Source organism: Chelonia mydas, chromosome 7, assembly GCF_015237465.2.
Source record: "Chelonia mydas isolate rCheMyd1 chromosome 7, rCheMyd1.pri.v2, whole genome shotgun sequence".
NCBI classification, from domain to species: Eukaryota; Metazoa; Chordata; order Testudines; family Cheloniidae; genus Chelonia; species Chelonia mydas.
Window position 1 is genome coordinate 89,693,126 of NC_057853.1, and position 14,623 is coordinate 89,707,748.

At 43.3% G+C, this 14,623-nt stretch overlaps 1 protein-coding gene across 3 annotated transcripts in view; it reads right to left on the bottom strand.

Moving 5' to 3' along the window:
- Nucleotides 1-14,623, bottom strand: part of LOC102938945 (putative lysosomal acid lipase/cholesteryl ester hydrolase) — a 144,104-nt gene that overhangs the window by 16,656 nt on the left and 112,825 nt on the right. The gene's annotated exons all lie outside the window — the stretch shown is intronic.

A 14,623-nucleotide genomic window follows, 5' to 3' on the forward strand; every position in this document is an offset into this window, starting at 1 on the left:
CATGAATGAAAATATTGAATAGTACCAGACCCAGCACTGACTCTTATGGAACCTCACTAGATATGGTCTCCCAGTTTGACAGTGAACAACTGAGTATGGTCTTTCAACAAGTTGTGCACCCACTTTATAATAATTTAATCTAGACCACATTTTCCTAGTTCGCTTATGAGACTGCCATGTGGGACTGAGTCAAAAGCCCTACTAAAAATCAAGATATATCATGTCTACGGCTTCCCCTCTATCCATTAGGCCAGTAGCCCTGTCAAAGAGAAAAATTAGGCTGGTTTGGCATATGTTCTTGACAAATCCATGCTGGCTATTTCTTATAACCATATTATCCTCTAGGTGCTTACAAACTGATTGTTTAATAATATGTTCCACTATCTTTCCTTTAAACTAAGAACCCTGCTAGAAAGCAGGTGCTAATTCACCTAACTGCAGGATAATCTAGCCTAGAGAGTCAGCAGCCAAGCCTAAATTTCAAAACACAGCAACCAGCCCAGAGTCCTACCAAACTTGATGTCAAGTTCCCAGCACAAAAAGTGTTCCTCTTTTGCCCTCCACAGTTATTGAACAGCAATAAGACAGAAGTTCCCCAGAGATATCACCAGCTGGCTAAGTCCCTGAGTCTCCCAGCTGCCTTCATTTCACCAGCCATGTGTCCATCCCATCATTATAAATCCAAGAGTGCAAGTTCAGTGTACCATCTATTACTTCACTGTGGATTGAACTGGAATCTAATAGTGTGCTCATAAATTCAATATCCTCACTGGAGAAATGGAAAGGCTCCCCTCATCCTAAATAGGTACTAATTTATGCCCATCATATGGTTTCATAACTGTACCCTTCTGTCATGGCAGATAGTGACTTCTACATTAAATATGGTCAAAATGTCAATAATAAACCAGATTACCATGAATCAGCACTAGCCTCTCATAGCTCCTCATTCATTTTACTCCAAACTTTTGTGGAACATGTGCTCATTCTATCACATATGTAGCCCATATGTAATCTTGTTTCTCAGTTACCCATTAAATATAATTAAAGTGGATTATTGAGTGGCCAATGCTGTAGCTTGCATATAGCAATACAAGTAATAAACAACAATAATTGTTAAAAATGTTGAATTGTTATGGCAGAGACTTCTACACTTTTCCCTGTTAACCAAATAAGATTTTCAGGAAGACAAAGAATGAATCATCAGAACAGCTGGTACCACTTATAGTACACATGTTCCCATTAAAGGAACAAATGGTTATAAAACCTGAAATGAAATGAGCCACACAAGATGTAAATCAGGGCAGAATTTGGCCAAATGGGGATACATGAAAGTAACTGAGGGCAGAATTAAAGAATTTAATCTCTAAGTACCCCTTGATTTTGTTACATTTTTAGGCTGAAGGCGCTCTTCTTTGAGAAGCTGGGACATCAATATCTTGCTGAAAAGTCTTAGATGGGGTGCTCTGAAAGAAGAAAAACAGATGTGTGTGTTTTCAAACACTGATTTCTGTCTTTGCTGGCTCCAGAGGGCTTATATGCACCTAGCTATTGCAGATTATTGGGCAGCATTTCCTCAACTCTGTATGTGGATACAAAAGAATAGAAACAGAAACAGAACCAAAGAAATATTTTTAAAATGGTATTAATTAGAATAACTTAAATTAGCTTCTTTGGGGCAGGGCTGCCCAGAGGTTTCAGGGGGCCTGGGGTCTTCGGCGGCGGGGGTCCTTCCGCTCCGGGTCTTCGGGGCACTGAAGGACCTGCCGCCGAAGTGCCGCTGAAAACTCTCATGGGGGCCCGGAGCAAATTGCCCCACTTGCCCCCCCCCCCCCGGACGGCCCTGCTTTGGGGCATCTCCTATTCTCAATTACACAGCTGCAATTCACAATCAAGTCAATGGAAGCTTCACCCTTGTAACTTAGAGTAGAACTAGACCCATTAACTGAGAGTAATAATCCACTGCAAGGCGCCAAAACCTCAACCAATCAAAGTGGGCATAACTCCACTGAAGTTAGTGGAGCTACAACGGACACCAGCTGAAAACCTGGGCCCAGGGTATTTAAACCTATGGGACGTGAGCGGAGTAAGAAGTCTGAAAAATCAGAAAGTGAATTATTTGCTAGTAACATCTAAAAATAATCTAGCTCTTGATTTTATTCAAAATGGACCAAACCGTGTGCTCCTCACAATGTTTCTACTCAGACAGAACAATCCCTGAGTACAGGACTTAGCCCGAGCATTTCAACCAATTCATCATTGTTAAAATATTTATATCAAAGTGACTTCTGTCAGTACATTACTGGAAAGGATTTGACTGTAGATAGATTTAGCTATTAATTTATTGTGCAGAAACTTCTATGGTGCTACTCCATATATAGTAGGGTCAGGTCATGGGAAAAATAATGACAGTCATTGGCACAACAGTCTGTATCTTTTGATGTTCTTCTTCCGCTTTTTAAGGACAGCACCAGAAGAACATTTGGTCAAAGGTCAGGAAACAGCAGGGATGCTGATGGGGCTTTCTGATCTTACTGACTTAGTCAAGCTAACCAAAAACATGAGCACCACATAAGGACCTAATAATAATCATCAAGTCAACTAAACCAGGAAATATTATCATCAAAAGAATAATTCTCCATGCTTGGAGTGAACTGCTTGTACAGACACCTGATCCTGTTCCTACTGAACTCAATGGGAGTTTTGACAATGACTTCAATGGAAGTAGGAGTATGCCACAGGTGTGCTGAAAGGCAGATTAGTGTAGAGTGCAAAGACCTCTTCCTGACACAGAGTTGGTTTTTCACATTATGTATTTTAATTTTGTTTTTCCACATAAATCTTCAAATACAAGCCTCATAGTGAGATCCTCCCCCTTCCTCTGGCCAAAATGGGGTAAAGAGTCCCTAAACTCCCCCGTTCTGCCTGGGGAGGATTCTCCTAGCGCTGGCACTGTGGAGCACAGTTGTAATACTGCCTCCCAAAGACCCCCTTGTACGCTCTGGCAGAGAGAGTGTGTTGTGGGAGAGATGTGTTGGGGCAGGGCCACAGCATAGCAAAAATTCCGGGATTTTCTGCAGCCCATAGGACACTCCCAGGAGACTGCCATAACTTACACACATGCACCCCTGCCCCCATCTGTTTAAGTTACACCACAGGCCTCTCCAACCCCCAGAGCAACCCTGAATCAGGAGAGCACAAAGGTGGCTTAAAGCCCTTCTCCCCCTGGGCTGAGGGTTATGTGCTGCCTACCTTAGAGGCACAGTGCATCATTTGACCACTAAGCTTCCGTCAAAGCTACTCTGAAGCCAAGGTCACTTTGGAGCCCACTAAAGCTAGCAGGGCAGTTCTATTTTACCAGAAGCAGGCAGAACTTTGGGGTTTTCACTTTGCATAATTTTTACAAAATCTTGGGAAAGTTTTGACTGTGTCACCTGGACACAACATGAAAGTTATACAGATAGCACAAACTATTTGTCTGCAAAGACACTTTTAACTTTGCAAAAGATTTTCTTGGAGGGATATGGACACACGTCAGAGGGATTATGGTGGAAGTTCAGTGAACACTGACTGTTGTTCACCTAAGGCAAAGAGTGAAGCCCTTTCATTTTTAGTCAATATTTACTCAGGAAGAGCTCCCTGTGATTTTTATTACTGGTGCTCCCTATGCTAGCCCGTGCCCATTGAGATTCTATTCAATGCTTACCCTGTGTGCATGGAAGTCAGATGCATATTTGGAAGACAGGAGACCACTGAATACATGGCACAGAAATAAACTGATAATAGGAAAACCTACTTAATCCCAAAATATCTGCAAAACAGTAATTGTACAGAAAACATTTTACACACATCATAATGTCATTTAAATGATTTTTTTTAAATCACCCTCATTAAGGCATGTTTCATTAGTGCTTCCATTTAAGTTTATAAAATACCCAAAGTAAGCAAGCAGCATGATAGAAATGTCTGGCACCAGCTGGGCTCCATGGTGCACAGGAGGGACACAGGGTCTCCACATCTTTCCCACCTCTTCAGTGCTGCATGATAGAACTGCACTTGTTCCACGGCATGTTGGGTGCTCTGGGGCACGGGGTGGGAACAGATTCTTCCACCCAGACACCACCCAGAGGCAAAGCACTTGTGCAGCTGAGCTTCAGCAAATCCTTCAACCCACATACTGTAGAAGCCGTTGCTGTCTACTGTGCACCGTCTCTTCTCAAGAGGCCATATGGCTAGTGGACAGATCTGGGACAAGGACTCGATTCACAAAGGGAGATGCTTACCCTTATTCAGAATTCTCAGCTGTGAACAATCTCCTGAATTTAGGCACCTAAGCCTGCTCAGCTTTTTTCCTCAAGAAAGGGGAGATAGACACCTCCACCCCATTATAGCCAATGGGTGAGTGGTCAGGGCACACAGCTGGGATGTGGAGACCTGTTTTCAAATCCCTGCTCTGTCCGATTTGGAGCAGGGACTTGAACTTGGGTCTCACGCCTCCCAGGTGAGGATCCTGGGCAACGGATGATTGAGTGTTCTGTGGCTGGTCTCTCTCAATCTCTCTTGTTGGAGCTGTTTAGCTTTGTATAAATACATATTAACTGGAACAGAACCTTAAACCTAACTCTCCCACCCACAGATGCGTGTCCTAACCAGCAGGAGAGTGGGTATTCCGAGGGACACATGAATGCCTGCCAGCTACAAAACGTCTGTGACCTTCTCACACCCAGCTGTCTTTGTGTACATTAGGTATGGTCTGAGCATGTCCACTGGATCAGGCCCTGCTGGGGTGCAGGGGGCGGGGGGACATCTCACTTGAGAATGCTGCTAAAGCTTAAGCATGAACAAAGGCTCTGAACACCTCTTAAGATGTAGGGCAGCCTCGAGCCTGAGGGTATATCTTCACTTCAGTCTGAGGGTGTAATCTCCAGCTTGCAGAGACATACCCATGTTTGCTCTCATCAAGCTAGCATGCTAAAAATAGAGTGCAGATGCAGGAGCAGGAGCAGTGTGAGGGGCCAGCCACCCCAACTTTGTGCCTAGAGTCTCCGACAGGTACTTTTGCACTACTGCAGCTACACTCTACTTTAGCGTGCTACTTTGGTCAGAGCTAGTGTGAGTATGTCCCCTCGAGCTGGGAATTACACCCCAGGGCAAAGTGTTGACATACCCTTAGGCAGCTTTGTACATGCCCACCAACAAAAACATAGCTGCCAATACGGTTAGGGAGTATCTGAGTGGTGGTTCTGTGATGTCAGGGATACCTAAATGTTGGGTTACTGTTCTGTTACAGTAACGCCTGGCAAACTCACTATACCCAACACACTGCTACCATAGAATTTATCTATACAAAATGTGGTGCAAAACCTTAAATGAAAGCCAGGATGATGCTGGTCATTAATATCATTGGGGAATATTTGTAAAGATGATATTTAAAATGGTCTCTATACTGAAAGATGTCCTTATAGTTTGTATTAAGGTTTTACCACCCAGCACAGGGGGAAAAACTAGTTTTGCCACACAAAGGATGTTTATTCACCTGTCTGCCTAGGTTCATATGTAGACTGTGTATTGTTAGCCCAAGCAATGGAAGCCCCATTTACAAATGTTTATTGGACTATAACTGGGGGACAGGGGCAGCAACCTGCTCTCCATCATGGAGGGAGCAAAAAGGACAGTGTTTTCTGCATCCATGAAAGGTGGACCCCAATCATGTTGGCTGGTGACACTGGGAGATGGTTTTAGATGAGAAACTACTTAAGAGAAGGATTTTAGCCTGTTAGTTGAGACTCTGTGAAGTGTGTTATACTTTTTGTTTTATATGTAACCATTTCTGCTTCATTACCCCTACTCAGTATCTCTTAAATTTTAATTTTTGATTAAAAACTTGATTGTGCTGTGATTTTATAAAGGACCTGATCCTGAGTTGTCCCAATCAAGCTATATGTATACTGTTCCTTTGGGAACAGCGAACCTGGTAAATACCGTGAGTGATAAGGGACAGGGGCTAGATACGACAGGAGGATGCTTTCAGAGGGGCTCAGGTACTGGGATGCACCTATTGTTACCAAGTAAGAGCTGGCAGAGCTCAGAGGATATTGTCTGGGTAGTTAACAGACTGGGGGTGTTGGGGAGCTGACACCCAGTTAAGCACCAGCAAGACTCTCTCTCAGTAAGGCAGGGGGTAAAAAGGTGACTCATGCTCCTGGGCACCCTGAGGAGCTGCCATACCATTCCTCTTTTTCTCCTTCCTCAAAACAGCAAAACCTTAATTGTTCTACTGCGTTTTAGGCCTGCTGCTGCTAGGCAGAGCCATGAGAATTTGATCCTTTGATTAATTGGGGAACAGTTGGGCTGTGAGGGGGGAGAGAAAGTCAAAATAAAAGTATTTTATTCAACCATTGTATACAAGCCATTTATATTTGTTTATACAGAGAATCCCAAGATGAATATAACTGTGACCAGTAAAGGACTGAGGCATAAAGTACTGGAAGCCTTTACTCACCAACAATTCCTCATAAAGACAGATCTTAATCAGAATCTCAAAGAAAACATTTCAAGGGCTGGAAAAGTGCCATCCAAATTTAGTACTATAAACACCAAACCCACACGTCACACACTGAATTTATTCTAAACAGTGGAATGAAAAGTTGCCTGCATTTTTCTAAGCCCCTTTGTACAGAGACCGATCTTCCTCTTATATTGGGGAAAGTATACTGACAGCACTCAATAACTAATAGAATAACCAACCACAGCAGATATAGGACCATCTCAATTCTCTCTCGGAGAAAAGCCTTCAGTAAGGGGAAAAGTTATTTAGCAGATTCGGTGAGAGTAGATGTCACAGAGTGTGGGGGAGTCAGGGCCCTGAACCCCCCCACTTCCTGCAATTCACCATGACTCTCAGCCAGCCAGTAAAACAGAAAGTTTATTAGACAACAGGAACACAGTCTAAAACAGAGCTTGTAGGTACAGAAAACAGAACCCCTCAGTCAGGTCCCTCTTGGGAGGTGGGGAGCCCAGACCCAGGGTCTGGGCCTCCCCCCCTCACCCTAGCCAGCTCCAAACTGAAACCCCTTCCTGCTGCCTCACCCAAACACACCCCCAGCCCCTTCTCCAGCCTTTGTCCAATTTCCCGCGCAGAAGGTGTCACCTGGCCCAACCCCCTCCTGGGCTCCGTTACGAAGGGCAGCCACCATTGGTTACATGCTGGCCATCAAGTATCATCCCTCAGCAAAGTCACACCCTTACTTCCCATCACCATCTAGTATTGTTGCTGTACCCAAGGGAAATGGAGGCATGCCCCATGTTAGCAGAAGACAGTAAACTAATAAAACTCCCATGCAACATTACCAGGTTAATACTCCCTACTCCGTCACACTAGGCAGAGGGCATAGGCAACTCCTCCTTTCTCCCCCGAGTCATAGATAGCCCAAGATCTGTGGATCTCCAGAGTGTCACATGGTAGACTGATCCCTCTGTATTATTCTCCAGGCTCTCCCCCACTCTCCCTGGGCACACAGAGCCACCCAGTGACTGACTCCCCCTCCCAGGGAGATTGCTGCAGATCAGGCCTCAGAATTAATGCTGACTCAGTCTGTATTAACTCCACCAGGAGTTTCCAAAGGAAATTCTGGGAGTTTACCAAGGTTGATGCTGCGAACACTGGAACAATGGATATCCTTTAACCGCACCCCTCTACCCAGAAACACATCCCTCCCAAATCTACTGAGACTATGGTCTGGTAGACACAAAAATTAGGTTAGTTTAACTACGTCTATCAGGGGATGTGAAAAATCCACAGCCTTGAGCAGCATAGTTAAGCTGTCTTAAGTCCCGCTGCAGACAGCGCTAGGCCAGTGGAAGAATTCTTCCTTCATCCTAACTACTGCCTTGAGGAGGTGGATTACCTGTGCCAAACAGGATAGTCCATCCCATCGGTGTAGGTAGTGTCTACTTTGAAGTGCTACAGCAGTGCAACTTTGCCACTGTGTATTTTAATGACAGGTTTCAGAGTAGCAGCCCGTGTTAGTCTGTATTCGCAAAAAGAAAAGGAGTACTTGTGGCACCTTAGAGACTAACAAATTTATTTGAGCATAAGCTTTCGTGAGCTACAGATGCACCTGATGAAGTGAGCTGTAGCTCACGAAAGCTTATGCTCAAATAAATTTGTTAGTCTCTAAGGTGCCACAAGTACTCCTTTTCTTTTCGTGCATTTTAAGTGTGAACAAACCCCAAGCAACAGGATGTTCTTGTTGGAGGACTTCTGCAGGTCAAGTGGTGAGAGCTGCTGCCCTACCTCAGATAGTCTTGGGCTCATTGGAGTGGAACTTAACCTACTTTTATCCCCTTCTTGAAGCACAGAGTGGGGATGCTATAAGCCCTAATGCTTACATGATTAATTGGCTAAATTTCTCGAGCACTTTGGTAGTGTAAAGAGCTGCCTGTTAATCACTTAGTTATAAAAATATTTTCATATATTTCCAAATTCTATTCTGTGATGTGGAACATGGAGACTTGTGGTGATCTCTCTAATAACGTATCTTGAGGCATGCTCTGTTACTAGAAGCTCCAGAAGCCTCCTGCTTACAGCAATGAGGAGTGCAATTGAGGAGCAGAGCTTGGTAAAAATTATTCCATTGATCAGACTCCATTAGCCATTTGCTCTTGAGATGTGCCAGTCATAATTATCTACCACAATTTAGAATCACTAAAGCAGGGCACCTAAATGAGACAGAAAGCCATGAAAGAGGAGAGGAAAAGGCTATTGAGTGTAGGAATGGAATATAAAGTACAATAATTCTAATATATAGGAAACAAAAGACAAGGATTTGTTACTGCTTGGTCCTTTGAGGATGGTGAATGAGCAGCCTTGTCACACACAGGAACTGAGAGGATGGAGCATGGTCAGTGAGGACAAACTTTGCAGATTTTAGCTGCTCAGTAGAGGCTCCTGAGTTTAGCATTACAAAATGAATTTTTTCAAAGGCTTGGCCAAATTTGGGTGGATTTTCACAGAAGCAACAAAAGACACATCCCTGTTCCAAAGCATAGGAGCACTAGAGTTTCTCAAAGAAAAAGTCACAATGTTTTTCACATTGAAAAAGAAAACATTTTCCCGCAGCCTCATTCTCAGAAGCTTTTCACTTATCCCTTTTCTTGGCATATTATGAGCCTATTTTGCAGACTGTATCCTGTTCTCAGTTTTAAGGAATTTTTGATTGTTAACACAGAAGTGAGAGGGGCAGATTCTGTGCTGTGTGCTTTAGCCTAGCCCAGGATTTGTTTGTTTTTTTAACTTTACACTAAAACCAGAGCCTTTAATTTCCAGTGTCACATAACTTGGCAAAATATCTTGTCTCCTATGTAAAGCATTGTGAACAAGAGGTGCTGGGATGTTTTGACCGGTCCTGTAATTTTCTCTGTTAATGGGCCACTGCATGGGATGCCCCATGCATGGATTTTTGCAGCCATACCCCGGTGTACGGAGCATGGATAATTGCTCCTGATGTTTGGTCTCAGTGTCCTGTGAAGAAGATTAGTTCCTTGAATGACTAAATAAGAGCAAGAGTCAAGGATACAGGAACAGATAAGCAGACAGAAAATGGTGTTTTTAAGGTGACTGTCAAACACGATTCTAGCTAATTTGCTATTTTGCATGAAAGTAGAATAAGGAATTCCCCAGTGCATTGGCAGATGTGTTATTGGTCCCTCTGTCATAATAGCTTCCCACTGACATTCAAGATTAAATAAATATTAATTAATGGAATAGCAACAGCTGTATGTGGTAGGTGGCCTGCACTGTAGCCATAACAACAATTCAGTAAGAGCTCAAATAAATTGAGATGGCTTGGGGGACTGGGAAAACCACATTGGGCAGAAAGTATATACAGAATACAGCTCTGTAATATGTGCTCTGGATTCAAATACAGCTAGCCTAGATTGCCCTTCATCATGACACTTAAGACAGTGGGTGCCTCGCCCTAGTACGTTTGGCTGTCTTTATCTGAAGTGACAGGTCCCTACTTACAATTGTACACACTACTAATTTTCTTTAACCTAGAGTTTAAGATTTGTTTTTCTTTTAACAGATGGAGAAAACCATGGAATAAATTATTTACAAACTATAGAAATGAAAGTGTCCAAATGATGTGGGTGGGTGAGAGAGAGAGGAATAGAAATTGAGAATGAATTTCAGGGCAAATGCACTGGTATTTCCCTTCAGTCCTTCCAGCAAGAGCACCCAGTCTCAGGCTTCTAGCTCCCCAGCTGTTGCCTTTCTTGGGAGGAGATCCACATCTCACTCCCTTCTGACCAGGGTATTTCCAGGCTGCACAGTTCCTGGTCTTCACTTTATTATTCCCAGCAGAGACAGGCAGCCCAACCACACCTGCTTGCTTTAAGCGATGGATAATAGAATGATTGTCAACAGTTAATTACCACACAAATTTTACTCTTAAGGTAAAAAGGACTATAGAGAAAACATTAAAAACAATAAAAGAACCTACACACATACTAATAAGCTTACCAGAGTTCACCTTAACTCTAACATGGGCTCTGGCAGGGCACTCCCTCAACACCCCACCCTAGGGGTTTCCTTGTGGGTACCAGTTCATCACAGTTGCAGCTCAGAATAAGCACAGAGTCTTATGAGGCCTCAGTAGGCTCAGTCCATTGAACCCTTCTCAAAGGGACCTTCTGTGGACCAGGGGTCTGTTTGTTTACTGGATCAGGAAGAAGGCCCTGAACCCATTTAAAACCAGGATTTTTAGATAAATAGCCTCTTTTTGTTGGTCCCTGGAGAATCCAGTTTGAACTAGTATGCATCTCTCTCAAGGAGGGGTGGGTTCAAAGGGCTGATAAGAAAGGAAGTACACTAGCATACTAGAAAAGGTACGTGTGATGCCACAGTAACATACACAATTGCATTTTTAATACAATGTGCTCCAAAAGTATTAACCCTAATTTAACTTCATTGAATTAAGTTTATTTTAATTCCATAAAGGATTGTTCAGGATATTGTCAGTCTGCCACAGAGCTCATAAAGATAAATAGCAGTGAATTGAGTCACGTGTAGGGTAGAAATATACTGTGCATGCTGCCATTGTACCTCAAATCCAATCATCAACCAGGCATGCTCTTCTAGTTTTGAGTGCCTCCAGCACAGGAACATGTGCTGCTCTGTGCTGGTTTTGTGTTGTACACCAGTAGAGACTTGGGTGAGATCACTGAACTCATTGTACATGTAACCTAACTTCACTCAAAGTGAAAACCCAGTAGCATTTCCTATGCTACCTTGCCTTCTGCGCCCCATCACCTCAAGGGATGCAGGGGGAAAGACTATGATTCATGGGGAGAGACTCCATGAGGGGACCATCATAATTTCCCCATTTTACTGGTAGGAGGAGAGAAAAGGAGCTTGTTCTCCCTAACTCCACCACTCTGACCAAGGAATGTGGTAGTGATGCTGCCCCAGTAGCTTCTGGGACTATCTATAGAAGGGAAGCTTGGGGTTATATGGATAAGGTAGGCTAGGGAAGGGCCAGTGAGGTGATGAGGGAGGAGCATGTGAGGAGTGTATATGGGGGAAAATATAAGGAAGGGCAGGGCTTGGGATCATGTCAGCAGTGATGTCAGGGTTCCCTCCCCACTCTGAACTCTGGGGTACAGATGTGGGGACCCGCATGAAAGATCCCCTAAGCTTACATTTTACCAGCTTAGGTTAAAAACTTCCCCAAGGTACAAATTCTTTTCCTTGTCCTTGGACGGTATTGCTGCCACCACCAAGTGATTCACACAAAAATTCAGGAAAGGGTCACTTGGAGTCCCTGTTCCCCCAAAATATCCCCCCAACTGCCTCCACCCCCTTTCCTGGGGAGGCTTGAGAATAATATACTAACCAATTGGTTACAATGTGAGCACAGACCAAACCCTTTGATTTTTAGGACACTGAAAAAAAAAATCAATACGTTTCTTAAAAGAAGAATTTTATTTATAAAAAAGTAAGAGAATCACACCTGCAAAATCAGGACAGAAGGTAACTTTACAGGGTAAATAAAAAGATTTAAAACACAGAGGATTCCCCTCTGACACTGCTTCCCAGTTACAAAAGAAGAATGAAACTACCTGTTAGCATAAGGAAAATTCACAAGCTAAAACAAAAGATAATCTAATGCATTTCCTTGCCTTACTGACAATATTTGTAATCTTAGAGAATCATTTCAGGTGTGTTTTCAGGAGATGTTTTACCTGCCTGGTCTCTCTCTCCATCTGGAGAGGGAACAAAACAAAGAGCACAAACCAACCACCCCCATCCCCCCAGATTTGAAAGTATCTTCTTTCCTTATTGGTCCTTCTGGTCGGGTGCCAACCAAGTTATCTGAACTTCTTAACCCCTTAAGGTAAAGTGATTCAGTACAGCTGCAAGGGGGGATTTTATGCTACCCTTATCTGTATGTTTATGACAGGTGGTAAGGAGGAAATGGTTTTTTGAATAGTGAGCAATTCACTGTGGATTATTTATGCAATCAAGATCAAGACCAAGACTGAACATAGCAGTGAACTGAGGGAGACAGATCAATTCAAGCCAGCCGAAGCCATCAGTTGGGGAAGGCAGAATCAGTTGAAAACAGAGGATAGCCCGTTGAGGAATGTAGATGCAAAATACAAAAACACAGCCTGGCAATCAAAAGGAAATGTCAGAGGTAAATATTGACAAGATTACCACAATTGTTCGTATGACATTGATTTGTTGGGGGCAGGGGGGGAGTGAGATACTGTCACATTACAGTCAGACATGAGGAACAATTGCAGGATATCCTGTAATTCAAATCCTCATAGCCTGTATTTCCATAGCCACGAGGAGAAAAGAACTGTAATGCATTTCCTTAGTGAAAAGAGTATCTTTGGTTAATTATATCTGTAGACTGTTTGAAGCCTGTGGTGGGGGTTTTCAGGATGATTAAAGAGGTACGCTCAAATGCCTACACAACTCCTTGGGCCCTTCTTGCATTTGAATACACTGCATTGCCAGAAACAATCCTAACTGCCCTGACAATGGATATGAAATCCTTCTATAACTGTTCATATTTATTACAGTGAAAATATATGTTCCCTCTCCTAGTCCAACAAGGCCAATAAAATAAATCTCTTAATGGAATAAATCAGGTAAAAGAATATATTGTATGCACATTGAGAGACACACTAGTAAAATACAGTGAGGAGTGAACCCTTTAAAAGCAATGCTTGACAATGAGATGGACGGGGAATAATCTTGCACTGTGCCATGCAACTGGGTGAGAGACCACCGAGTACAGCGGGGCAGCTCCTCAGCTGGTGTCAATGTTCATAGCACTATGGACTTCAAAAATGGAGCTATGACATGACTTCAATGGAGCTAAGACAATTTACAGCCGCTGAGGATCTGCCCCACTGACTTGACAGTGCAGTATTGCATCTGTTCTTCTCTATGTCTTCTAAATGGCATCCCACTGTAACCAGAACATTTGGGGAGACTTTGGGCCAGTCTTTGAAGACAGGGAAATGGCTAATAAAAGTCAGTTTCAGGTTACCAGTCCTCGTGCTGGACACTCTATACAGTTCCTATTGACTCTCAGATTGCCACATACAGACTGAGAACCAAACTATATAGGCAAAGGGCCAGATCCACCGCTTAAACCAAGAGGCACAAAACAATCTCGAATCTTGGCCCAGCTGTTTGCCAGGCCACTCAGTCTGCCATCCCTTACAGCACCATGGAGGCTGCACTGAAGTGCAAAATTTGGTCCTTCCACACAAAATGCAGCCAGGTGGGGTTACTGCAGCATCAGTACTTTGTTATGTAAGAATTCTCCCACAATCTGCCTCAGTAATCACTGGAGCCCTATGTACTTTGCCACAGCCTTCAGTACAAAGCATCAAAAGGAGCAGATGGTTCAGTGAGATCGTTGTTAATGGAGTATCAACAGGAAGATGGGTAAAGAATATAATCAACAATTTAAAGATGAACTGAAGTGTGTAAATAAAACCAATTAATGAAGTGGCATTTTGCCTTGCACGTATACAGTTTAAACAATTGTTGACAAGCCTCTACAGCAGGACAGTAGAAAGTGCAGTGCCTGAGTAGTTGGTGAGGTAAGCAGATGTTGCCAGAGAAATACAAAACAATGAACGCAGGACTTGGCACCTAACTATTGAGTTAATGCTTGACTTTTAAGTGAACAACAAGAGGCCAAAGAGGGGGCATTTGCCAGCCAACATATATATATCCTGAATGCACAAAGAGCTATGCACACCTAGTCAATACAGGACACAAAGACATCCTGGACTGCCTTGGTGCTGACCTGCAAAGTATGGTATTTGAATGCTGATGAAAGTACCTCCTGGGGTGTAACACAAGTGCACTGCACCTGGTGAGAGTGGGCTGGACCACTTCATTTTTAACCACCCTACTTCCCACACCACATGAGCTGGCCAGATTCAGAGATACATCAGCTTTCAAATCACATTCTTGTCAAGCAGCTGGTGGGATGGGGTGGCTTCATGATTAAATTGCCTCTCTGCTCCCCCATCAGTTGCAAGAAATGGGGAACCTTTTTATTTAAAAAAAAAAAAAAAAACCCACACCATC